Here is a 26612-nt window from a genome sequence, read left to right on the forward strand (position 1 = left end):
GCCCGCCCGAGCGTGGCCTCATGGTCCTGCGGCGGGAGGGCGCGGAGGGCGGGCGCGGCCGGGCATAGTCGCGGGCCGGCGGAGGACCGAGCGCGGGCGGTCGCCTCACAGCACCATCGCGGCGGCGGCGGCTTTGTGGGTCGCAGGCTCTGCTCCGCTCCCCCGGCCGTCGCGCCGCGGCCCTTTCATCTGCTCCACGTGAGGGGTTATCCCCGCCCCCGCAGCGTCGTGACCCGCTCTCCCCTCCCTCCCCGCGCTCCGCCGCGGCCACCTCTGAGGAGAGCGGGTAGGCGGGGCGGGCGCGCCTGCGGCGAGAGGCGGGGCCCCGAGGCCTCGCCCGCCCCGCCCAATCGACTGAGTCCCGCCCTGACACAGTCTTAGCCACGCCCTCCACCCTTGCTCCGCCCAGGTCGTCTTTTTCGGCCACGCCCCTTCCTCTTAGCCACGCCCTTCGTCTGTGCTCCGCCCTCCGCGGCGGACATTTCTTCTAGCAGTTGCTGGAGTACTGGCCCAGTAAGTTCCACAACCTGTTCCTGGGTGATTCGGCCGCTCGGCGCACCCTGCTTTGCTGCAGGAGTTAGAGCCACTGGGGCGTCAAAGGCCTTGTTCTTCCGTGCAAGGATGCTTCATCCGCAGCTCTGGCACTGCTGGCCACCTGCACCCGGTGCTCGCGCCCCACCACCTCCGTGGAACGCAAAAGGCCCGGGCGGTTTGCAACCCGCCGGGACACGTCCAGTTCTTACGTGGGTGTCACATAGACAGTTACCCTCAACTAAAGGAGTGAGGACAAGTGACGAAGACCTTTCAGAAGTTATCTAAATTCTAATAGAGTTCATCTTTTTGCAGCCCTGGAGACAATCTCTAACATTCCCTTCAATAGAAGTTCTGAAATGTCTCACCACGTGCAGAAGAGCGGTAGCGTCAACACGCTTAATGCACGGACTACTGGCTGCCAAACATACCAAAGACACGTGCTCCGAACCCAGACATTCGCAGTCACCCAGAAGATAAACTTTTGATTCCCTTCCCCTTTTTGAAACAGACTTTTTCCTTCCTCAGCAAATCTATGAGAGTCACAACACTCCTTTAAAAGCCACATTCAATTTCTGCTTCCTCAGTCGTCTTCCCTTCCTGACCTGAATGACTTTGTTTAAATATTTGCAAATATTTGGTTAGGGTGATCTGCTTCTACTTGCTACCACACCCAAAATATTAAGACAAAAAGAAAAGTCATTGAGAGTTTCCTTGAGTAATCAACTCATCGAGGCTACAGTTTAAACTGAAAAGGAATGTTTTGCCAACGTGTTGAATAGAAAATACATTTGAAAAGAAATTCACAGAACTGTGTTACTGTATTTGGACCACCCAAAGCTTTGGCACAGAGGGTAACTGACAAAGCTAAAGAGTCATTAGTTTCCCCAAGCCAAGCTTAATCAGTGCTTACTGTTTGGGAGCACTGATGGGAGTACTGTCAGTTCCGAGGATTGTGACTTCACCCACTAAGGTACAGCCCAGTCTTTAAGGGGAGAGCAATTATTACAGCCCATGCATAGCGTTATAATCCTTAGAAGTATGAGATCACCATCAATTGATGAATGAATATGCAAATATGGTCTAGCCATACAATGAAATCGCATTTTTAACATAGTAAAGTTTCAATCTTCAATTGCATTTTAAATAACAAAATTAAAGGCAAATAAAATACTGAATATTGAATGAATGAGACAAAAATGTACTAAGTGAAGCATATAGCGTTTTCATTTGTATGAAATGCCAAGAATATAGAAAGATGGAAAGGTTAGTGATTGCCAGATGCTGAGCTGGAAAGAGGACTGGGTAGTGTGACTACTAATGGATTTCTCTTAAGGGTAATGAAAACATTCTGTAATTAGATAGTGAAGATTATATTCTTTGTAAATACCTGAAATCCTCCACCAAATTGTACATTTTCTAAGGATGGATTTTATAATATATAGATTACATCTCAATACAGCTGTTAAAAATTTAAGCCTTTGCACACTTCATGTAGTGGAGCTCTCCTTTAATCCTAGCACTGGGCAGGGCAAGGCAGGTGGACCTATGAGTTCAAGACCAGCCTTATCTATGTAGGTGTTTCAGGCCAGGCAGGGTTACATAGTGAGACCTTTTCTCAAAAATGAAACCTTGGGGCAAGAGAGGATCTAAGCTCAGTCCCCAGCACCCAGCTCACAATCGTCTGTAACTCCAGCTTCATGGGCTCTGACCCTCTCTTCTGTACACATATGGCATACATTTCCACACACACATACACACAGAGAGAAAGAGACAGAGAGACAGAATTTTCAAAAGGCTTAGTGGTTAAGAGCACTTGTTGCTCTTGCAGAGGACCCAAGTTTGGTTCCCAGAACCTACATAATAACTCATAACCCTCTGTAGGGAAATCCAATGTTCTCTTCTTGTTCTAAGGACACTGCACTCATGTGTTGCACAGACGTACATGCAGGCAAAACACTCATTTAAACACATTAAAATACATCTTTTTTAAAAGTTCAGCTCTCAGTGATCTCCTCATTCTCCATACTTTGCTATAATGGCAAAGACCTTGGTTTACCTAGGTTGAAGCTGCCTGGTCCAGAATAGGCACCCAATAAATATTTGTTACATGAATGAGTAAATGACAGAGTGATAGGCTCGTCAACACATACCCCTCCCATTCTTCAGACATTTAAGATAGCTTGTCAACAGCTGCCTCGGAGCACTGGGCTTCATGGGACCAAAATAAATTCTGAGAATGAAGAACAACAACAATATTTGTCTTAAGAACTTCAGTGGCAAGGGCAATACAGACAAGGGTCAGAAAATAACCTAGTCTGGGGCCAGTAAGATGGTGCTAGAGGGTAGAGGTGTGTGCTGCCAAGTCAGATGACCTGAGTTTATTCCCTAGAACCCACATGCTGGAGAAAAAGAACCAACTCCCACAAGTTATCTTTTGACTTTCACACAAGTAAATAAACAGACAGACAGACAGACAGATAGTTTTTATTTCTATTTGGTTTTCTCAAATAGGGTCTTTGTGTAACCCAAGCTGGTCTCTTATCTCTCAGCAATCTTCCTGCCCCACCAGCCTCCCAAGTACTGGGATTGCAGGTGTGTGCTACCACACCAGACTGAATTGAATTGTTTAAACCCTGCCTCAGGATAGGATCAATAAGACACAGGCTAGTAACATAGAAACAGCATGATCTGCTCCTCAAAGAGACAACATTACTTAGAAACTGAGGTATTTACCAAGTTGCCACCAAAATCTGGCAGACAGAAAAGGGAGATAGAAAGTAACGTCAGCCACTGAGGGATGGAACTTAGTGACAGGGTGCTTGATGAACACGCATGAGACCTTATGTTTTATCTCCAGAACTAGGGGAGAATCCTGTAGTCGTTGGCTCAATGGTTAAGACCACTTGCTGCCCTTGCAGAGGATAAGAATTCAGTCTCAGAACCCATATTGGGTGGTGCACAAGCACCTACAACTCTAGTTCCAGGGAATCTAATGACCTCTTCTGGTCTCCATAGGTATATGCACATGTGTGCATAAACATACCCACATACACACATATACACACAAAAAGAATAAATCTTTTAAAAAGAAAAAGGGAAAGTCTTGTGAACTATACAGATGGAGTATACAAGCTGGATCAAATGATAAGCATGAACAAGCATGACCCGTGGTCATCATACACAGTGTATCCTGTAAACCATCCTGGGTGTGAACTGTTATTGAGCTGTTGGAAACATTTTACACGTCCATCCATCACAGACAGTGCATCTACTCACTCTAACGGGACACATGTTGAACTATTTAAAAGGAGACATTTGGGACAGGGCAGAGGGTGAGAAGGAAACACAGGGGACAATGGCACACAAGTATGAAATTACACCACAAAACTCATGACTCCGTGCCCTAACTCAAAATGTTAAAGAAATTCTATGAACTTGTATAGAAGGAGTTCAAACATACACTGATAAGTGAGAAAAAGTAAGCACATGTACACATCCTTGTGTGCGCAATAAACATATGTATAGAATATGATTTTACTGCAATATATACTGCTGAGTGAAAATAAAAGATGCTGTAACAACAGGGCTTGGATGAGAGAAAACAGATACATGGAAGGTTGCAAGGAAGGCAGTATGAGACATAAATGGAGATTAAAGAGCTGGCTCGCTGGGCAGTGGTGGCGCGCGCCTTTAATCCCAGCACTTGGGAGGCAGAGGCAGGTGGATTTCTGAGTTCGAGGCCAGCTTGGTCTACAGAGTGAGTTCCAGGACAGCCAAGGATATACAGAGAAACCCTGTCTCGAAAAACCAAAAATAAGAAAAAAAGAAAAAAGAAAAAAAAAGTTAGCTCACCAGTTAAGAGCAGTTGTTGCTCTTGCAGAGAACCCAGGTACAGTTCCCAGTGCCCATATGATGGCTCATAACCATCCCTAACTCCATCTCCCAGGGATCCAACACCTTCTTACCTTGGGCATCATACATACTTGTAGGCAAAATCTTATACACATAAGGTAATAAATCTTTTTAAAAGATGTATTATTTTTAATTAAGTGTACACCTGTGTGTCTGTGTCTGAATGCCACATGCCCTTGGAGGCAGGAGGACTTGGATTCCCTGGAGCTAAATGTACAGGCAGTTGTAAGTCACCAGATATGGGTACTGGGAACAGAACTGGTCCTCTGCAAGTGTAGTATATTTTTTTTAGCCACTAAGCCATCTTTCCAGACCCAGTAAATCTTTAATAATAAATAAAAACTGGTTTTCTCTAACTAAGACCTGTTTGAATTTTGTTCGCTGTGCATATATTTATTGCCTTCCCAAGAGGATAAAAATAAGTGGAGAATCTACTAAATCAACAAATGATAGCATTCCTCGTCTATATTCAAACAGATCCACTCAATAAACTTTATTGAATAGCAATAAGGTGTGTGCATGAAGCCATGGCACCAGAAGACAAGTGGGATTGGCCTATAGCTATTGGGAGAAGCCAGGTACACAGGTCTGCCTGGATTATTATTTTTTCAATAGTTTAAAAATAAAGATTAAATTTATAGTTATATTAGCCAGCCCCTGGATCCAATTACCTTCCTGCCGTCTTTTTTCTTTTGCTTTCCTTACTTCTGCAAACATTTATTACTATATGAGACAGACAAAGAAGTCAGTAAAAGATTTCCATAAAATGTAAGTACACATTAACTATTTTACAAAATGGTTTTAAGACTTTGCATCTTATCCTACTTCTTTTAGGCAATTCAAATTTAAGCTATGCTAGCATTCTTCCACAGCATTTATATCTATTTCTGGAAACTTCATTTATTGTATTTAAACATCATATAATTCTCTTGAAAGGTACAATAGTAGTTATACAGACAAGTAGCGGCAGTTCTTTCAAACCCCTTAGAAGTGTCTCTTCCGCCTTTGATGTATACCATCAATCTCTGTCTCCTCTGAGCCTTGAGGCAGAAGGCCAATCTAGGCCCAGACTCATCAGTGGTTTAAACCCTGCTTCAACCTGCCCTTGATTTGCAATGGCCACCCATCAGGGAGTCACAAAACTCAAACAATCCTCCAGGGGCCAGGCAGGGAATGTGATTGAGTGTGAAGTTGGCCAGGTGTAAGCAAAAATACTCTGCAAGTGCCACAGTAAAGGGCTGTGGGGCTTCAAACAAAAACTCCCTTGGTAGTGGGAAATGCCTGACCATTTAAAGGTTACTCCAGCACCTAGATGCTATGGGAAATGTAGGCCCAGGACACTTAGCTCTTCTGATTTTTTTTTCAAAAAAAAAAAAAAAAAGGAAGGAGGAGGAGAGGAAAAGGAAAGGAAGGAAGGAGCAAGGGAGGGAGGGAGGACAAAAGAAGAGGAAGAGGCGGAAGAAGATGGAGAAGGAGAAGGAGAAGAAGAGGAGGAGAAAAAAAGAAAAAAATAAAGTATTTGCAATTGGTTTTGGAGCTTTTGCAAGCCAGTTGTGGCTCAAAAGACACAGAAATATGGAGTACCAAGGAGGAAGAAAAACCATCCAGAACCAACTAGGCTGTGCTGATAGAAGAAGAAGCAATTCCAGGAGCTGAGAAGCAGCACAGTGCACTGTGTGGGAGAGACAGAGTGTCCATGGGTAGCAGTGCTCATCCAGGAGGCACAGCTAACTGTACTGGAAGCCTAATCACATGCCCACTTGGCCAAGTAAGGCTGGTAGTAGATGAGAGGTCATTAGACCTTTGAAGGGAGACAAGCCAGGCTGCTTGAATGTGAGTTAACCTCTTTTAGGAGAAAAAGGTGAGAGGAACCAGAGGAAATAAAGTCTGTCTACTTAGTTTTCCCCAACTATATCAAATGGAATGGCTTAACAGAAGTGATTTAACGGGAGAGAGGAGCCTACAGATGGCAGTGTGTAGGTTTGTGCTCCATACTGTGCCTAAGCTATCTGTACGAAGCAGTCAAATACAAGGCTTAGAAAGCTCATAGACTGTCAGGCAGTGGTGGCGCACGCCTTTAATCCCAGCACTTGGGAGGCAGAGGCAGGCAGATTTCTGAGTTCAAGGCCAGCCTGGTCTACAGAATGAGTTCCAGAACAGCCAAGGCTACACAGAGAAACCCTGCCTCAAACAAAACAAAACAAAAAACGAAAAAAAGAAAGCTCATAGGTTGACTTCAGTGACAGCTCTCACCTTTAATCCAAGCACTTACGAGGCAGATGCAGGTGGATCTCTGTGAGTTGGAGGCCAGCCTGGTCTACAAAGTGAGTTCCAAGACAGAGAACACACAGAAAAAAACAAGACAAAACAACTACTAAAAGATAGTCAAGCATGTGACTTGGAATGGCCACTCAGACAGTCTCTCTCTCTCTCTCTCTCTCTCTCTCTCCAAGACAGGGTTTCTCTGTGTAGACTTGGCTGTCCTGGAACTCACTCTGTAGACCAGGCTGGCCTCGAACTCAGAAATCCGCCTGCCTCTGCCTCCTAAGTGCTGGGATTAAAGGCGTGCGCCACCACCGCCCGGCGCACTTCAGTCTCTTAACCACACTGGGTGGCTCAACAGTGACCATTTGACCAAAGTAGGACAAATCAAGGCCTTCTCTAAAATTGGCTCAACAACAACCTGGTCAATAAAGTTGCTTTCTGCTCTGCAATGTCAAATTTAAAGACTGCATAACATAATAGTGTGGCTATTTCCCTCAACCACAAAGAAACTATGGACAACTATTTGCAATATTCTACTGAAAGGAGAATATAAGCCCCCAGTTGTATTCATTATAATACTTTTTATAAATTTAACAAAGCAATTAGAATTTTTAAAAAGATTTTATTTATTTATCTCACGTGTATGAGGACACTTTTGCTGTCTTCAGATACACCAGAAAAAGGCATCAGATCCCATTACAGATGGCTGTGAGCCACCAGCTGGGAATTGAACTCAAGACCTCTAGAAGAGCAGTCAGTGCTCTTAACCGCTGATCCTCCACAAGAAACTTTAAAATGAGCCTGGTGTGGTTACCTGCACACCTTTAATTCCAGCACTTGGGACACAGAAGCAGGCAGATCTCTGTGTTTGAGGCCAGCCTGAACTACACAGCTCCAGAACAGCCAAGGTAACATAGTGAGGCCCTGTCTCAAAAAAGGCAAAATAAGTAAGAAAATGTGGCAAACTTTTAGAGGTTGGGGATGTCACTCTGTTGGTAGAGCACTTGCCTGGCACCTCATATCCCAGGCATGGTGGGGCACGCCTGTAATCCCAGCACTCGGGAGGTAGAGGCAGGAGATCAGAAGTTCACTGTCAGCCCCAGCTTCAGCTCCTAGCACCCACATGCTACCTCACAACAATCTTTAACTCCAGTTTTAAGAGATCCAATTCATCTTCTGACCACCTCAAGGCTCCTACATGAGGAACACATACACACACACACATATGCAAGGCAATTAGTTTTTTGTGCAAAGAAAATAATTTCATGTATAAGTATTTTAATGTATGTGGATATACATATATAAGTATATCAAAATTGAAGTATGAGAACTGAAGTCTAAGAAAAAGGCAGAACATATTGAAAGCTGTTCACTTATGGTGACAGAAACTCAACTTAGATTGCCTTCACCCTCAACGGGGATGTGTGTGTGTGTGTGTGTGTGTGTGTGTGTGTGTTAATGATTGGTATAAAAGTGCAAGGTCCAGGTGAGCAGCAGTGCCGCACGCCTTTAATCCCAGCACTAGGGAGGCAGAGGCCGGCAGATCTCTGTGAATTTGAGGATAACCTGGTCTACAGAGTGAGTTGTAGGACAGCAAGGGCTACACAGAGAAACCCTGTCTCAAAAACAAAAACAAAAGAGTGCACCGTGCTGAGGTAATTTGGGTTGTAGAAATAGCGGTTCTTGAAAGCTCACAGGATGCTGTTAGGTTCCACTTCTCTCAAGCTCACAGTGCTTTCCTCTGTGAAGCTATTTGTCTATAGGAGTAGCCTCTCTTCAGGAGCAAGTTGCTCAAGTTGCCCACAGTGCTCAGAAAAAGTGCTACTTTCCTCTTATTGCCTGCCCAAGGCATTGGTTGACTGTCACTGAGCAGACTTGATTGACATATACCCTAGTAAACCAATCACCATGGCCCGAGGGAAGGCATATGCTGATTGACTAGATTAGATTTAACACCCGTTTCTCTGGTACTTGGAGACTAATTCTGGCAGATTGTTCTTGCTTAAGAAACACTGAACTAGGATGTTAAGCACAGGATACCCACAAAGGCAACAACAGATCTGGGATTCGGCTCCTTTGACAGCCCTTGGCTCCCCACCCCAGGGTGAACAGGTGCCTGAGCCAGGATTCCTGCCCCTTGAGCCCACTTTCGACCTGCTGTGCAGCACAAATTGTTTGAGGTTCCTCCTCCTAGACCACTTTTCCTGAGAACAAGTACTGTGCCTTTTGCTTCTGTAGCTAATCCCTGGCAAAATGCCTCACATACAGTTGGCACACAATAAATATTTGCTAAATGAATGACTGACTCTTGACCGTGACAAAATAAAAGCCTTAAGAGTCGTTTTTCTTGATTGGACCCCCAAACCATCCTTCCGGCCTCTTTTGTACGCCCTGCACCCCTCCCAAACACACAGCAGTGCCCACAAATGCAGCAGGCACTTTCCCACGTCTTCATTCCATTTCCTCTGCAGTCTGCCCTTCTGGCATGCCCCAAAGACTTACGATAGAAAGATCTGGAAAGGTTGGCAAACCAGTTTTCTGATCATAAGGCCCTGCTGTTGAAATTTCTGCAACAGAAACCACTGGCTACTTTGCTCAGCGTCTTCGCTCTGCTTTCCACTTACCTGACACCTTTTACATGAAATGACCGGACCTCTCTCCTTTGCTGGAGTTGGTTCTCCATCTGAAGAAATCAAAACAGGGATGCATGGAAATTGCTGTGGGGGCCAGGAAGGCCAAGGAAGCGGTTTCCTCCATGTGAGATGATAACAGTTTGTGTTTATTGAGTATTTATTGTGTGCCAGGCACTAGGCCAAGCACTTGGCACGGGCTTCCTCCTTTGATCTCTACCCGAGGCATGCAGTATTCCCATTTGAAGGGGAAGTGGGCTCCGTTGAAGTTATAGAGCTACATAGAGGTGAAGCTAAGACTGCACCTGGATCTGATGCCAGGACCCTTGCTCTTAAGGCCCAAGAAGGAAAAATATTACAATGCTCAATGAGAAGTAGAGTTGGTTGGCTGTGGGGGTTCCAGAAAAGACAGTGAGCTGAGAGCCAGAGACATGGCTCAGTGGTTAAGAACACTTACTGCTCCTCCAGAGGACCTGAGTTCTGTTCCCAGCATCATGTCAAGCAGCTTACTACCACCTGTAATTCTAGAGGATCTGGTGCCCTCTTCTGGCCTCCACAATACTGTGCACACAGGCTCGTGTATGTATACATAAAATTTAAAATAAAAATAAACAAAGAAGCCGGGCAGTGGTGGCGCACGCCTTTAATCCCAGCACTTGGGAGGCAGAGGCAGGCGGATTTCTGAGTTCGAGGCCAGCCTGGTCTACAGAGTGAGTTCCAGGACAGCCAGGACTATACAGAGAAACCCTGTCTCGAAAAACCAAAAAAAAAAAAAAAAAAAAAAAATAAACAAAGAAAGACAGTTACTACCTTGCCTTCCAGAGCTTTGCTGATCCTGTCTCAGGCTAAAGTGCATCAGAAATCAAAGAAACTCCTGCTCTGGTTCCCCTACATGACTGACAAGCTGTGTGATCAAGGCAAATTGCTCTCCCTCTCTGAGCTTGGGTGTTCTTGCCTGGAAATGCATCCGTGACCCTTGCCCTACTTCAGAGGGTCAGCATGACGATTACATGAACTGGCAGCTGGGTATTCATGATGAGAGAGCTCCAGGTTTAGGGTAGACTCTAACTGGTTGTATGTTCTGTTCCTAAGGCACCTGGCCCTGAGACCTGGGAGTAGAAGATGCTCTGCAGACACTTGCTTTGGCTCAGGGTAAGCACTTCTTCCCAGCTGTAAACCCTTGGAGTGGGAGATGTGGTTTATACCCCTGTTTGTTTCTTCCTCGAGTTAATGATTTACCACTAGTGTTTAAACAGACACGACCCCATTGGTACCCAAGGCTCTGCCCCTGGCCAAAGTGGCTCAGAGATCAAAGACACCCAAAGACACAGGAGCCCTCCCACTGCCCTCTCCTGGAATTGTCCTTTAGCCTGCTGGCACCTACAGTTGCCCTGCTGCCCCTTGACCTTGCATGTAGCCATGCTGTGGTTAGTCCTTCTCTTTGAGATCAGTTGACTTTCCTTGGGGCCACCAGGAAACCATGTACTCTCCAGATCCCCAGACCCTTTTCCTCCACCAGTCCCTCATTCTTTCTTCCAAGAGAACACTGCACTTCCAAGGAAGTGCCTCAGTCCAGCCTAATGCCTCTGCTTCTTGGCTGCCCTGTGTTCCCAGGCCTCCCTGGACCCTCTCTTCCCTCCCTCCTCATGGATACGACACCCGGAGGTGCCTCAGATAGATCTATTCATTCCTTTGAGGACCCTGAGAGCCATGCTGCCTTCAGCTTGGCCCTGTCACTCACAGGACTCTTTTTTTTTTTTTTTTTAGATATTGTTGTTGTTGTTGTTGTTGTTGTTGTTGTTTTTCGAGACAGGGTTTCTCTGTGTAGCACTGGCTGTCCTGGAACTCACTCTGTAGACCAGGCTGGCCTTAAACTCAGAAATCTGCCTGCCTCTGCTTCCCAAGTGCTGGAATTAAAAGGCATGCACCACCACTGCCCGGCTATTATTATTTTTTTAGTGTGAGTGCACTGTCAGTCTCTTCAGCCACACCAGAAGAGGGCATCTGATCCCATTACAGATGGTTGTGAGCCACCATGTGGTTGCTAGGAATTGAACTCAGGACCTCTGGAACTCAGTGCTCTTAACGGCTGAGCCATCTCTCCAGCCCTCACACAACTCTTTACCCTCACATCTGGAGTAATACCATATTCACCAGCAGGACTGTCCCATGCTTGCAGAGGGCTCGAACATGCCTCTTCCCACAGTCCTCTTTGTCTTCTCTAGCCCTCTAGCCTGGACTCCCTACACACTGGCTTTCAAATCCAGGTTCCTGTCTTTCTGCCTGTCCTTTCTCTCTCCTTTCCTTCTTTTCTTCCATCGTCTCCTCCTTTCTACTCTTTTAACAGGGCTTCACAATATGGCATGCATTGTTCCTGCCTTTCCTCCTGCTGAAGTCCTTGTTCTGCTTTCCCTCAAAGACCTGATGTGACAGGGACATGTAAGCCTTGAACTCCTGATCCTCCTGCCTCTGTTCCTTGAGTTCTAGGGGTACACCACTTTAACCAACAGCATTTCTGTCTCTCATTTTGGAGGACAGATCTAAATCAAGGTATCACTAGGGCTGCATTCCCTTGAGACAGAAGCAAACGTCTTTTACTCTCCCAGCTTGTAGCGGCTGCAGGGACGTGTACCTTGTGGTTCCGTTACTCCAGTGTTTTCTTATCTTCAAATGGGTTTATCCATACCTCTATGCATCTTCTTTTCAGTCTCTTCTGAGGACTTTTAATGTTACATTCACGATCCACCCAGGAAATCCAGGATAAGGTAGGATAATTGGTATACAGTTATATATACAAAGACCCATGTTTACTTATTCTAATAGGATACATCTTTTGGAATTATGCTGTGCTGGGGAGTAGCAGAGGACGGACCACTGTGATGGACCTGACCATATTGTTTTTGGGAAGATTGAAGGCATGTTTGGAACCCTGGTCTGGAAAATCCATTGAGTGCTTGAAGCTTTAATGGGCTGTTCTGTGGGAGCTTGGAAGACTTGAGACTTGAAAGAACTGAAGATAATGGAGACCTGGCTTGTAGAGTTTCAGAAACTAATATTCTGCTAGGGTTTTTGTATGATCTATTAAAATAAAGACATGTGGTTTTCGTTCAGCTAGGACTGCAAAATTAGCTGTGATTAACAAGAAACTAGCATCACTGAAGTGAAACCTTTGTTTCACTGGGAACACAGCTGGTTAGTTGGAACTGAGAAATCAGCTGTGTTTAAGAACCCACCATCATTGAGGTGACATGTTTTGAGAATATTTCCTAAGGGTCAGCACATAGAAACTGTGGTCCAGGATAGCCAAGGCTGCATGTCAAGCTGATAACCAAACTTCATAATATGTAAGAGTCTCCCACATGGTAATGGTTTTGAAAGCCTAAAGGGGTAAGCCACGGAAAGCATCTGAGTCTTGGCATTGTGATAGCCCAGGAAAGGCCATCAGTGAAGGTTCAGCTTCAGTGGTAGTGGAGACCTCAGGGTTGAAGATTTCATGGAGAGATGCTGAGGCTTGGTACCATGTGGCAGGGTTAGAGTCCCTCCTGCGGAAAAGCCAGGAAGTCATCAGTGAATGTGCAACCTCAGGCAGAGTAGAGACCCCAGGACATTGGAAAGTCCAGGACTTGATAAGACCAACACAAACAGTGGCAGGTGTGTCGTAGAGCAGTCTTGAGCCTACTGACAAACAGTGGGTACTGCAGAGCCCAGAAGATAACAAATGAGCCCCAGATGTTGAACACTGAGCTGTTGAATTTTGGGTTTGCTTTGATCTGATTGTAACTATGTCCTGGTTTTTCCCTCTTGTAATAATGAAGTGTTTAACTTGTTTTGATTTTACAAGAGCTCCTAGTTAAGAGACTTTGAGTATTTTAAAAAGAAATTGAACTTTTAAATCCCTGGAAATTTTAAAGACGGTGTGTGTGTGTGTGTGTGTGTGTGTGTGTGTGTGCAGGTGCACATGTGTGTGGGGGTAAGCTTGTACCTGTCTGTATAGGCAGGCAGGGGCTGGAGGACATTTTGGCTGTCAGTCCTCAGCTACAGTTTACCTTCTTTCTTGGGTTAGGTCCTTATACCCACCTGGGGCTTGCCATGTAGACTAGACTGGTTGGCCAGTGAGCCCAGGGTTCTGTTTGTCCCTGCCCACTCAGGGCTGCCATACGAGAGTGCCACCATGCCCTGCTTTTTTCCATGGCTTCTGAGGGATCAGGCTCCAGTCCTCATGCTTGCAAGGCAAGCCCTTTACTCCTGAAGTACCACTGCAGTCCCTAAGGGGTTCCTATATAAGTCAGACCATGCAAGAAACAGAGACAAACTCAATCTAAAATCTTTTGTTAAGAAGGTGGAGAGATGGTTTAAGTGTTTAAGAGCACTTGCTGTTCTTACAGAAGACCTGGGTACCTACATCAGGTGACTCCAGGTCTAGGGGATCTGACATCTCTGGCCTCCTAGGACACCTGTACTTATCCCCACACAAACATACCTTAAAATATAACCCTATCGAAAAAGCCAAAAAAAAAATAACCCTAAAAAATAATAAAAATCCATTTTTAAAATCTTTTGACAAACAAGTGATATCGTTAAAAATGGAAAACTACCAGCCACAGATGAGAAGATTTTTTTTTGGCAACAGATAATCAATGAAAGTCAGTGTTTGGGAAGCCATAAAATCATCCATAAATAAACATAAGGAACTGAGTAGGAAAGCAGGCAGCCGGATGAACAGTAAGTAAACCATGGAGCAGAAAAACTGACTAGCAACAAATGTGTAAGGAAACTCACTCACAAACCTTGAAGAGCAAATTAAAATCCCTGTAGGAACACACAGTGGAACAGCCAATAAGACTAGCAAGAATCAAAAGTCTGAAGCCAGGCAGTGGTGGCACACATCATTAATCACAGCACTGGGGAGGCAGAGGCAGAGGCAGACAGATCTCTGTGAGTTCGAAGCCTGCCTGGGCTACAGAGCAAGTTCCAGGATAGCCAAGGATACACAGAGAAACAGTCTCAAAATGTTAAATAAATGAATAAATAAGTAAAATACACACATAAAATCTGGCAAACGCCACTGGTGATGGGGATTCTCAGTGGACAGATGGCAATGGGGATTTGAAGAGCAATTCCATAATACACGCTGGACCACAGATATGAAATGCTCCAAAATCAAGTGTTAACTGATGCTACAGGCAGAAAATTCCATATGTAGTCTCATTTAACAGGTTGTAGTCAGAGCACATCTTGTATAGAATTACCTACTAGTGTACAATTAAGCTATAAACATATGTAACATTTATAATACAAGTGAACTTTTATGTTCAAAATTGAGTCTCGCCGGGTGGTGGTGGCGCACGCCTTTAATCACAGTACTTGGGAGGCAGAGGCAGGCGGATTTCTGAGTTCGAGGCCAGCCTGGTCTACAGAGTGAGTTCAAGGACAGCCAGGGCTACACAGAGAAACTCTGTCTCGAAAAACCAAAAAAATAAAAAAATAAAAAATAAAATAAAATAAAATAAAATTGAGTTTCATCCTCAAGGTCTCTTTCTCTCAGGTACGTGCGTGTGTGGTGTGGGTCTGTCTGTGTGTCTGTGTGTCTGTGTGTCTGTGTGTATGTAGTATTCACGGGTATAACATGCCTGGTGCTCAAAAGGCAAGAAAAAAGCAGTGGATTCCCTGGAACAGGAGTTACAGATAGTTGTGATTTTCCATATTGGTTCTGGGATCAAGCCCAGGGCTTCTGAAAGAGCAGTACATGCTCTAACCACTGAGTCATCTCTCCCGACCCCTTCTTCATCTTATTTTTTTTAAGACAAGGTCCGTCACTGAATCTGGGACTTTGTTTAGACTGACTGGCCAGCAAACCCCAGGTATCTGCCTAGCTATAGCCCCCAGCACTGGGGTTACGTGCATCTGTGGCTTGGCTTTTAAACTTTTTTTTTTTTTGACAAGGCCTCAAATATTTCAAGCCACCCTTGAACTTGCTGTGTAACCAAATATGACCTTGAACTTTGACTCTTCCTGCTTTCTCCTCTTGAATACAGGAATTACAGGTTTGTACCACCACTCCTAGAGGATGTGGTGTGATCGAATCAAAGCCTTATGCACCTTAGGAAAGTCCTCTTAACAACTGAGCTGTCATCCCAGCCTGCGAACATTCCAACTAAAAGATTTGTAACCCAAAGCACTTTATAACCCTAAGCATTTCATACAAGCTCAAGCTCACCCCCAACAGTGATGCAGGACCCCAACAGCTCTTGGTTGTAGTCCTACCTGTGTGTGCCCGGGGAAATTCTTGCTCATGCACACATGGAAGCATGTGGAAATCTTGAGAGGAACACTGTAACCGAAAGAAAAATTGGAGAGTGGACGAGCATCAAAGGTGAATGACGGGATGTGGCAGTCATTGTAGGACGACAAAGAGCCAGGGAGGTGGATGGCCTGCAACTGCAGGTGGCAACTCAGTGGATTCATAAATGTAACATTAAAAAGTCTAAGAGCGTATAATGTCTGATTCCACTTAAATAAGCTGTACAAGCACCCAAAACAATACCATTTCCTCTTAGGGTGTACTTATAGACATCATGCAATTATAACGCCTTTACTATGGGAGTAACGCGCCTAGCTGGGGCAAGGTGCACTCCATGGAAGGACAGATGTAACAGGAAGGGCACACAGAGATGGTGCACTCTGGTGGATCTGCCATTGCTGTTTAGAAAGGGCTCCATGTCACCCAAGCTGATCTCCAGCTAGGCTAAAGTAGCCCTTCTGCCTTTGACTCCCAGGTAGGAGGGACTACAGGCAAGTATCCCAGGAAAGGCCATACATCCTGTATCTACCTCTGTGAGTTGATCTTATTTTATGTGTATAGGTGTTTTGCATGCATGTCTGTACACCACTTTTGTGCCTGGTGTTCACAGAGACCAGAAGAGGGCATCAAGTCCTCTGGAGCTGGAATTATAGATGGTGAGCTGCCATGAGGGCGCTGAAGATCAAAGCTAGGTCCTCTGAAAGAAGAAGTATTTTTTTATTGGATATTTTATTTATTTACATTTCAAATGTCATCCCCTTTCCCCATCCCCCCTCCCAAGAAACCCCCATCCCATTCCCCCTCCTCCTTTTGGTTTTTATAACATTTTAATTATGTGCACGTATTAAGGTCAGTTCTAGGTCGAGGAACTAGCAACACAATAAGTGCAAATAGTCAAGGAACAAGCAAGACAGTAAACACAAATAGTCAAAGAACAAGCAAGGCAACAACAAAGTTCTGAGATCACTCCCATGATCACTATTTCTAAGGGCTTATCAGGATGACCAAAATAACTGAGCCTATTTCCCTGTGCTAGCCCAAAGTCACGTTCATGGCTGAAGCCTACTTCTTTGCTCTAGCCTAAGATTTAGATTCCTGCCTGAAATTACTTCTTTGCTCTAGCCTAAGATTTAGATAACCAAAAAATGTTCTTAATGCTGAATTGGCTCTCTAGTCCTGGTTCTGTGGGTTTTAATAAAGTGAGCACATCTGTGCGGGAAGCACCTAGCAGATGAAGCCAGATGTCATTCTGCCTCTGAGAAACCTCTTGACTCTCCCTCTCAGAACCTGCCGGCCTTCTGAGAGGAACCAAAACCATCAGTTCAATCAGGTGATTTAGGCTTGCATTTTAACAGAACATAAAATGTAATTCAATGGCAGACAGTCTTTTGTGTTTGTATATTTATTTATTTGTTGTTGTTTTTGAGATAAGGCCTTGTCATGGAGCCTTGGCTGGCCTCAAACTCACAGAGATTGTTTCTGTTTGGTTTAAAGTGCTGGGTCTAAAGGCATGTACCACCACGCCTGGTGTGTGTGTGTGTGTGTGTGTGTGTGTTTCCATGCGCTCACACGTGCATATGTGTGTGTGTCCTTAATCATGTAATTATTTTGTAGTTTTCTTTTTTTTTTCTTTTTTGTTTTTTTGTTTTGTTTTTTCAAGACAGGGTTTCTCTGTGTAGTTCTGGCTGTCCTGGAACTCACTCTGTAGACCAGGCTGGCCTTGAACTCAGAAATCTGCCTGTCTCTGCCTCCCAAGTGCTAGGATTAAAGGTGTGCGCCACTTTGCATTTTTAATTGAACACTGTAGTTATGAGATTCACTCTATTATAACGCTTCCTTTTGATTATTCCATTCTCACGGTAAGATTCTCACAGTATGAGTGAACCCCAACTTATCCATTATACTGTTGATGGGTCTTGAGGCAGTTTTCAGGGCTAATTTTGGAAACAACTGGGTCTTGATATACAACCCAAGTTGGTCTTGAACAAAAGATCCTCCAGTCTCAGCCTATAGGCAAATGGTACAACATACAGCTATTCTTCAGTTATTGCTATTACAACACATAGTGCACAAGAGACTGAGGTGGTGGGCTGAGTTTAAGGCTAGCCTGGGCTACATAGCAAGTTCCAGGCTAGCCAAAAATAAATAGTGAGACCCTATCTGGAAAAAAAAAAGTATGCTATACTCTTTAGAACAGTGATTCTCAACCTTCCTAAGGCTTTATTATATGTTCCTCATGTTGTGGTGATCCCTAACCAAAAAATTACTTTGTTGCTACTTCACATATATAATTTTGCTACTGTTATGAATCATAATGCAAACATCTGATACCCAGCCCCCAAAGGGCTTGGAGTTCCCAACCCACTTTGAGGGGCTGAGAGCTGATGTTCTGGGACCATGTCCTTAGAGGAATTTGTGTGCACATATCTGCTGTGTATTCCCAGGCATCTAGGAGTGGAACTCTTGGTTTATGTGCACACATTGTAAGCTTTTAAGTGCAATTCCAGCACTCAGGAATCACCATGAGTTGAGGCCGGCTTGGGACACACAGTAAGTTCCGGGCTGGTCTGGGCTACAAAGTGAGACTCTGAACAAAGGGCTCAGGAGGTAGCCCAGAGCACAGATGTCTTGCCTAGCATGCATAATGCCCTGGGTTCAGTCTCCACCATCAAAGAAATCTGATGGGTAAAACAAACAAGCTAAATAAACAAATGCTGACAGTTCTCCAGAATGGCTGTACTGATCATTAATCCTGAAAGTCTGGGTTCAGGCATATAGCCCAGTGACAGGGGACTTGTTTAGCGTAGACAAGGTCCTGAGTTTCCTTCTCAATAGCACAGAAAAAAAGAAGAAAAGACAGGCCGGGGAGATTCAGTAAGTGAACCATTTGCTAACAAAGCTTGAGGATATCAATTCCTTTTCTATTTTATTATTTAATTTTTGTTTTTTTTTTCCCCCTTGGTTTTTCAAGACAGGGTTTCCCTATGTAGCCCTGGTTGTCCTGGAATTCACTCTGTAGACCAGGCTGGCCTCGAACTCAGAAATCTTCCTGCCTCTGCCTCCCAAGTGCTGGGATTAAAGGCATGCACCACCACTGCCCAGTGAGGATATCAATTCTTTTGCCTCCTCAGAGGCCATGTGAAATCCAGATGTGATGGAATGCATCTGTAATCTAGTACTCCTGTAAGATTAGAGGTAGAAAATCCCCAGAAGTTCTCAGACCAGCTAATCTGGCACATGCATCATAACAACATGTATCATAACAGCCCTAACACACAGACATACATACACTCACACACACGCACTCACACATACTCATACATACACGATTAACACCCCCTCCCCAAAAAAATGAAGAGAAATGTTTATCCAGGTGCAGTGACACATACCTGTAATCCCAACTACTAGGGAGACAGAGGCAGGGGGATCATAAGTTCAGGTCAATGTAAACAGAATCATAAGACCCTGTCTCAAAACAAGCAAACACACACACAAGTTTGATAGTTTCACATCCTCAGCATTTGCCTCGATCTGCCTTTCTCATGTCTAGCAGGGCCTGGGACAGCGGTAGTATGTGTGACGCCTATAGCTTTTTTTCCCCCTGAGACAAAGCATTACCATATAGCCCTAAGCTGAGCTATAACTGCTATAAAGACCAGGCTGGCCTCAAACTCAGAGATCTACCTCCTCTGCCTCCTGAGTGTTGGGATTAGAGGCATCATCACGAACCTGATATCTACATTTTTGAGGCTTTTTCTATATATGTTCCAATAGACCCCTGATGCTTTAGTTGGCTTTTCTGCCAATAAAGCAGATCAGGAATTTTGAGTTCAAGATAATAAGTTTGCCCCCAGTGGTCCCCTAAACAACATGTCTGGTGCAATGGACTTTTAGGACCTTCTCACTACCTGCCGGATTGCCTCAGTTTCCCTCATTTTGGGTATCCATTTATCAGTAGCGGACAGTTTATCAACTGCATGCCATCTCTCCAGCCATATTTATAATCCATATCATTTAAAAGCAACAGATCCAAGATTTCACAGGTGAGCCAGCACTGTACGCTTTGATGGGACTTTGTGTCCCTATCCTAGTAGGAAGCCTGAGTTTATAAACTGAAGTTTCAGAAGAAGTCAGGAAATCCAGAAAGCTATATTCTTTATGTATCTATCACATAAGCAGAAACAAAGTTACCAAATGTGTTCCAATATGTTGCTTATACTGCACCCTTGTGTAAGAATCAGGAACAGCATGTGATACCATTTTCCAGTGTCCACTTGGCGTCTGAGCCACCAACTCTATCCCTTCATATGGCAGTTGAGAAGGGCAAGATCCATAAGGAGAAAGGCAGCCACCAGAGCAGAGGCAGCTTAGTTGGGGAGTGAGACTACAAGCAAGGTCTAACCTCTGGCACCTTTAGTTCCAAGATGCTTGCTGTGGAGAGAGAAAAGAAATTACTTCCCCCCCACCCCCACCCCGGTTTGAGGGAGGGTTTCATGAGCCTGTCTTGAGCTTTCTATGTGGCTTCAAGTTTAATACGTGGCCAAAGATGACTCAACTCCTGATTCTCCTGCCTCCACCTCCCAAGCACTGAGGGCATGGGCATATACTCCTGCACCCCGTCTCCTTAAGAGAAACAATGAGTAGTCCAAGAACTCTAAAACGCATAGCAAAAGGCACACTGAAGTCTCTTTTGGGGCTTGGGAGATGTGACTGTAGAATTCTTGCCTATGAAGTTCTAAAATCAATTTCTGAAGTAAACGAACAAACAAACCTCAAACCAAAAACTCAAAACCCCAGTCTCAGCCAGGCAGTGGTGGCGCACACCTTTTAATCCCTTTTAATGGAGGCAGAGGCAGGTGGATTTCTGAGTTTGAGGCCAGCCTGGTCTACAGAGTGAGTTCCAGGACAGCCAGGGCTATACAGAGAAACCCTGTCTCGAAAAAAAAAAAAAGTCTCTTAAGTTTCTCTCTCTCTCCCTCTCTCTCCCTCTCTGTTTCTCTGTCTGTCTCTGTCTCTTTGTCTCTCTCTGTCTCTCTCTCTCTGTCTCTCTCTCTCTGTCTCTCTCTCTCTCTCTCCATGGTGTGTCTGTGCCACCGTGCCCATGTGGAGGTCTACTGGCCATCTCAGGTGGCTCTCACTTTCCACTTTGCTTGGGGCAGGGTGTCTTGCTGTTTGTCAGTGAGCTCACATAGCTGCCCCAGGCATTCCCAGGGAACTTCTAGCTCTACCTCTCATCTCACCAGAGGAATGATGGGATTGCACGGTCACATCTGGCTTTATGTGGATTCTGGGGATGCAACCTCAGGTCATGACACTTCAGTGGCAAGCTCTTCCCACTGGCGACCTCCTCAGCCCCACATCTGGGCTTTTGTATTGTGGCCACTAGAGTTAGCTAACACAAGTAGTTGTGATTACTGCAAAAAGGTGGACCATGCACCTCGGCTTCCCAGCAGCTACCTAAGAGTGAGCATTATCCTAACTTTCATCAGTGTGACCTAAGCTGTTTCTGAACTTTATAATGACAATCTTGTGTCATGTTGATGGGGTATTGGGTTCAGTTCAAGGGTTTTCTATACAATGTTGGGAAAAAATGTTGTTGGTTTTTTTTTTTTTCTTTTTTGGGGGTGGTGGGTCTCCATGTAGTCATGCCTGGCCTAGCATCTATGAAGATCAGGCTGGCTTCAAACTCAGAGATCTGCCTACCTCTCCTGTCTCTTCTAGGATTAAAGGTATATGCCACCAGGTACAGCTTAGGTTCTTGAACATGCTGTGGTCTAACGTTGACTGGCAGCTCTGTGCTCAGGAGTAGACTTTCAGGGCACAGAGTAGACTCATGTTTAAGTCCAGTGTCTTTTCACCATATCTGAGCAGGGTGTTCTGTAAGGCGAATGTTGGCTATAAAGAGGCACCAGAGTGTGACTGCACACCTGGAATCCCAGCCTGGAGAGGGCAGAGCCTGTGGACCTTGAATATGAAGGCAGCCTGGGCTACAAAACAAAACCCTGTCTGAAAAAAAAAAAAAGGCAACCTAAAACTGGCAAATATACCAACACTGATTATCGAGCGTCTGAAGAGTGGCTGGCACGGCTGAGAAACCAGATTTGTTTTCTCTTGTTTTTGAGAGAGGGTCTCACTGTGGTTGGATAACAGGAGTGTGCCACCAGACAATCTTGAATTTGTGTGTGTGTGTGTGTGCATGCTTGTGTTGCTAGATACTAGATACACAGTCTTATACATAAAAAAGATGCAGTCTCTCAACACTATATCTCCAGCACTGTTTGCACTGGCACTGGTAACACATATGTGTAATCCCAGGCCTCCAGAGGTGGAGGCAAGATGCTCCATGTTCAACCCCTTCCTCCACTACATAGTGAATTTGAAGCTGGCCAGCAAAAACAAAAAAAATTTTAAAGTGCTTTTAGTGAATACTATGGGATGTGGGGAGAAAGCCAGGAGAATTTTCCTTTAAAATGATTCATTAACACATTGTTTATCTCGAAGAGTGTCAGTGTCTGCTTAAAGCTCAGGGCCTGGCTTCCCTAGAAGCTCTGACAGTGCTCTGTGATCTAGCCTGGTACAAATTCAGCGTTTGCCTCTAATTCCTGTCTTTCTAGGCCCTAAAGCCACGTGCAGTGCCCCAGCTTAAAATATCTCTCTAGCTCAGCCTTTCTACCAGTTATGGATTGGTTTGGCTCTGTACCTGAAAACCCAGTCAAATAATGGCCTGGCTCTTCTCGTACAATAAAAACCCAGAAATGGGCATTCCAGGGCTCGTGTGCTGCCAGCAGAAACCCACTCTATCTATCTGTCCTTTCTGACCACCTAGCCCTGACCCTCGACACTGTCATGCTGGATTCGTCCCTTCGTAGTCACAAGATGGCTGCATCTAGGATCTCGTCTGCATTCCAGACAAGGGGCAAATTGAAGATCAAATGACTTGCAGGGGTAGATGGCTCAGGGCAGATTGCTGCTAAGCTTGACGAGTTGAGCTTGATCTCTGGAATCAACTGGCTTCTGTAAATTGTCCTCTGATTTACGCACATGTTGCATGTAGTTTTAAAATGCTACCACCTTTGCCCGGACCACACTACCAGCCCCTACTCGGCTTCCCCGAATCCTCGGATAAAAGACACACACAGTTTGTTACTTTACACCTTGCCTTCTAGGCACAATTGCTGGGGGCAGAAATCTCCTGCCTGGAAAAGCTGTGCTTACCAATCTATTATCCATCTCTCCACCTGCCCTAAACTTAGTGGCTAGACCCACCTAGCCCCTGCCGAACATTCTTGGCTACCCACCTGTAGCGGAAGCCTTAGGCCTCAGCTCTCTCCGAGACTTTACATGATTGACGGATTCTTCTTCCTCCAAAGCATAGCAGAAAAGCCTCTCTCCTTCTTGCGGCTGCCTTTTCTTCCTGGGACCTGGAAGTCCCACCTTTACCTCCCACCCAGCAGTTCCCCCCCAACCTCCCAACCTTCTTTACTGACAAATCAAGAACCAATCAGGGAGCAGAATGTTAGGGACAGAACCTCCCCTTACACACATACAGACTCAAGATAAATGTAAAAGTATTTTAGATTAGGAAAACTATGTAAAACAATATCTATCATAGTGATTTTAGAAAATAAGGAAAAAAGTTCCATAAGGCAAGCCTCACAATTGTCTTTTTTTTTTTAAAGATTTATTAATTTTATGCATATAAGTATACCACCATTGCTCTCTTCAGACACACCAGAAGGGGGTGCCAGACCCCATTACAGATGGTTATGACCCACCATGTGGTTGCTGGGAATTGAATTCAGGACCTCTAGGAAGAGCTGTTGGTACTCTTAACCACTGAGCCGTCTCTCCAGCCCCTCAATTGTCTCAAAAAGATTTACTAGTGGGAGCTGGAGAGACGGCTCAGTGGTTAAGAGCACTGACTGCTCTTCCAGAGGTCCTGAGTTCAATTCCCAGCAACCACATAAGTGGCTCACAATCATTTATAATGAGATCTCATGCCCTCTTCTGGCGCACAGGTGTACATGCAGATAGAGCACTCATGCATAACTAATACTACTAATAAAGGGGTTCTCTGTGCAGCTATGGCTGTCCTGTAGACTAGGCTGGCCTAGAACTCACAGAAATCCCCCTGCTTCTGCCTCCAGAGTGCTGGGATTAAGGGTGTGGGCCACTACTGCTCACAGCATAAAAATGTAATTTTAAGAGTTCTTTTTGGAAAAAAAAAAAAAAAAAGAAAGGTCCTTTTTGATGGGTGTGTGTTCAGAGATGTACATGCACATGTGTGAGCATATATGAAGCCAGAGACAACCTGGGGGTGTGGATCCTCAGGAGCCAGCTACCACCTTTGAGACAGGTCTCTCATTGGCTTGGAACTCCCTACTTAAGCTTGATTGGTTGCCTCAGAGATCCTCCTGTCTCTGCCTCCTCAGTGCCGGATTATAATAGGAACTACCAGGCACAGCATTTCTATGTAGGTTCTGGGGATTAGATTTAGAATGTAATTCTTGCAAGAAAACCCTAGAACACCTGAGCTCCTTCAGTGTTTTGTGATAGTGTCTCACACAGCCCAGTTTGGTCCTGGATTCATTATGTACCTGGGGATTGCCTCGAACTCTTGATCCTCCCGTCTCCTCCTCCCAGCTAGTGGGATGGCAGTGCACACCACTACAGCCGGTTCCAAAAGCCCTTGCAGGCCCTATTTTATATGTGTTCTAGGATAAAGCCTTCTGTGCAGTGCAGGTTGGCTTTGGTAAGTAGCCCAAGGTAGCCCCAAACTATTGTCCTTCTTGCTAGGAGCACTGGGACTCCAGATATGTCGTCCTTCCTGGTTTCTTTCTAGAACTGTCTGTGTATATCTTACTGGTGAGATCTCAGCTATATGGCTAGGCATAGGAGCAAAAAAAAAAAAAATCTTAGAAGTCTAGTTTTTCTTGCTAAGCATGTGACTGTCATGGACTAAATTGCAAGTATATTGCTTTAGCTTAGTAGGAAAAAAGATATTATAAAAAAACTGATATCTGAAGATTTCTAGCCAGTAACCCTGGTCCCACATCCGCCTTTGTCATTACTCAAGACGGCAGTGGGTTTGTTTGTTTGTTTTTTGAGACAGGCTCTCATGAAGCCCAGGCTGACCCAGTACTTACTATGTAGCTGAGGATGGCCTTAGCTCTTGCTCCTCCTGCTCCCCAGTGCTGAAATTACAGCTTTGTGTTGCCATGCCTGAATCACATGTACTGGGAACTGAAGCCAGTTCTCCTACGTGCTAGATAAGCACTCAACTGATTGAGGTATCCCCACCTCCTAAATATTCTTTACATCTTTTTTTCCTTGCTTGCTTTTTACTTATTTTCTTTTTCCCATCCTGAGGATCAAGCTCAGGCTTCTGAGCATGCACAGAGCTACATTCTCAACCCTTTGGGAGTCCATTTTAATATCCAATCAGAATCTTCCTCATGCCAGGCAGTGGAGGCGCACGCCTTTAGTCCCAGCACTTGGGAGACAGAGGCAGGCGGATTTCTGAGTTCAAGGCCAGCCTGGTCTACAGAGTGAGTTCCAGGACAGCCAGAGCTACACCTGAAACCCTGTCTCAAAAAACCAAAAAAAAAAAAAAATAAATAAATAAATAAAAGAATCTTCCTCAAAAGAATCCTTGGCCAGCTGGAGAGATAGCTCAGTGGGTATGAGCACTGGCTGCTCTTCCAGAGGTCCTGAGTTCAATTCCCAGCAACCACCTGAAATGGAATCTGATGCCCTCTTCTGGTGCCTCTGAAGACAGGTATTGTATACTCATGTACATAAAAATAAATAAATCTTTAAAAAAAAAGCTTCCTTGGCTCTGTGGCCCATCTGTCCTGGCCCTGGGGACAAGGCCTTGAGGACAAGGACTGTGTACCGGGTCTTCCTCCTCTTCATATGCTCTTGTCAAGTCGGGGATAGAGTCTAGCAAGTGAGTGTGTGTGTGTGTGTGTGTGTATGTGCATGCACTTGTGCAGTGGATGTAGGTGTATGAATGCCACAGTTCGAGGGAGGGAGTCGGTCCTCACCTCCTTCCTGTTTGAGAGATTCATTATTTGCTGTGTACAACAACCCCTGAGGGCTTCTGGGAGTCCTCCTATCTCCATTTCCTGTCTCTCCTAAGAGACACAGGGATTGCAGACACTCATATTACTGGTCTGACTTTTACATGGGTTCTAGGGATTCAAACTCAGTCTCTCATGCTTGCACAGCAAGCGGGGTTTTACCCATGGAGTCATTTTCCCAGTCCACAAATAAAATATTAATTTTTCTGTTGATGGTAGAAATGTTAGTGATTTTTTTTTTTTTTTTGGTTTTTCAAGACAGGGTTTCTCTGTGTAGCCCTGGCTATCCTGGAACTCACTCTGTAGACCAGGCTGGCCTCAAACTCAGAAATCCACCTGCCTCTGCCTCCCAAGTGCTGGGATTAAAGGCGTGCGCCACCACTGCCCAGCTGTGATTTTTGGTTTATTAATTTTTCAGCATCACCAACGAACATGTTATTTTAATATTAACAGAATAAGATTAATAAAAATGATAAGTAAAACTAATATTTAAAGGCATGGCCACACTTTAATGTTGTACTTTTACAGTCATACATTCATGGTTTAATCATACCTGCAGTAACCATTTAAACCATATATTGTGTTGGGTGTGGAGGCTGTTGTGATGATCAAGACAACCATGGGCCTTGCCTTACAGAACTGCTTTCTGAAACCACTAGGATAGACACATAGTTTCCTAAGCAAAGGTGAAACATGGCATGAAGTTTCATTTGTTTACTAGAAATACTCAGTAAAGGATTTCTCTTTTTGTTTGTTTGGTTGGTTGGTTGGTTTCGTTTTTCGAGACAGGGTTTCTCTGTGTAGCCCTGGCTGTCCTGGAACTCACTCTGTAGACCAGGCTGGCCTCGAACGCAGAAATCTGCCTACCTCTGCCTCCCAAGTGCTGGG

The sequence above is a fragment of the Grammomys surdaster genome, unplaced genomic scaffold, assembly GCF_004785775.1.
Source record: "Grammomys surdaster isolate TR1022 unplaced genomic scaffold, NIH_TR_1.0 126187, whole genome shotgun sequence".
Classification (NCBI taxonomy): domain Eukaryota; kingdom Metazoa; phylum Chordata; class Mammalia; order Rodentia; family Muridae; genus Grammomys; species Grammomys surdaster.